The 1420-nt window shown below is 43.1% G+C and overlaps 1 non-coding gene across 1 annotated transcript; it reads right to left on the bottom strand.

The window, feature by feature from the left end:
- Positions 1–779: 779 nt before the first annotated feature.
- LOC115832263 lies at positions 780–882 on the bottom strand. Its single transcript, XR_004027688.1, has one exon. It is a non-coding gene; the product is annotated as a U6 spliceosomal RNA (small nuclear RNA).
- Positions 883–1420: the final 538 nt, after the last annotated feature.

Below are 1420 nucleotides of genomic sequence, written 5' to 3' on the forward strand. Positions count from 1 at the left end.
TATTTACAACATATTGGAAATATTTTGTTGGCATAGCCACACCTAGCTGCAAGTGAGGTTGGGAAATGTACTTTCCACCTGGCAACCACATGCCCAGCTCATACTAAGTGGAGGTGGGCAGTCTGTTACTATAAGGAAGAAGGAGAGAATTGTTACTGAGGAAATTAGTTGCTTCTGCCACAAATAGTGAACAAAAGCTACAAAAATCTCTTTCCCATTGGAGCTTACATTTTGGCAGTGACAGAAGAGAGAGAAAACAAGCAAATCAACAACTAAACCACCCTGCAATTATTTTCCAGTAATAAATCTGACCATATTGTCCATGATGGTCGGTCATCTACCATCATAGCCTGGGATGGCATTCCCTGAGCACCAAGAACTTTCATACCCCAGAGTGTGCAAAGATGCCATGGTTCCCTTTGCCTTGGCATGTTGATTTTTCTTTATGCTCTGATTGGTACAGAAGTGAAAAATAGCAAGCAAAACCTAGTGTGTCAGAAGGTGAGAAGTATCAGAGAGAGAGATAAAATAGGGAAAAGGAATTGGGAATGCCAGATGCCATGGGGTGAGCATGTTGCTGTTTTAAATAGGGTGGTCAGACGTTTCTTCTTTACAGACTTCATAGCTGTGAGCGAAGCTGTGGGTTCCCATCAAAGCCTGCCACTAACCTCAGTGAGCATGGGAAACCACCTATCACCAACAGATGGCGGGAGAGGTCTTGCTCTATTATGCCTGGACCATTGTACTGATACTCTGCTTATTTTATTTTATTTTAATTTTTTAATATGGAACACTTCACCAATTCGTGTGTCATCCTTGCACAGGGGCCACACTAATCTTCCGTGTACAACTCTAGTTTTAGTATATGTGCTGTCCAAGCAAGTGCTCTGCTCATCTTAGAGGTGATTTTGCAAAGCGGCTTATGATCCTTAGAAGTCCTAAGCCCTAAAAAGATGATACTGCTCCCCTCGAATATGTACCTCAAAATGAAGAATAACTCCGAGATGCATCTCAGAATGCAGTGGCTCAGGCTTATAATCCCAGGTAGGAGGACTGCTTGTGGCCAGGAGCTTGAGACCAGCCTGGGCAAGATAGAAAGACCGTCTCTACAAATAAGTTAAAAAATTAGCCAGGTGTGGTGGCACGTGCCTGTAGTCCTAGCTACTTGGGAGGCTAAACTGGGAGGATTGCCTGAGCTCAGGATTTAGTGGCCATAGTGAGCCATGATTGTGCCACTGCACTCCAGCCTGGATGACATAACGAGGCCCCATCTTTTAAACAAGAACTCCAGACCAGGAAGTTAGTATTTTTCCATGAATATTACTTTTTCTTTTAAATATCAAATACTGATTTTTCCAAAAAAGTTTTGAAGGCAATTTTTGCTGTAGCTCTAGGGGCATGTTTGTCCGCCAGGTAGGCA

The sequence above is a fragment of the Nomascus leucogenys genome, chromosome 21 (assembly GCF_006542625.1).
Source record: "Nomascus leucogenys isolate Asia chromosome 21, Asia_NLE_v1, whole genome shotgun sequence".
Classification (NCBI taxonomy): Eukaryota; Metazoa; Chordata; class Mammalia; order Primates; family Hylobatidae; genus Nomascus; species Nomascus leucogenys.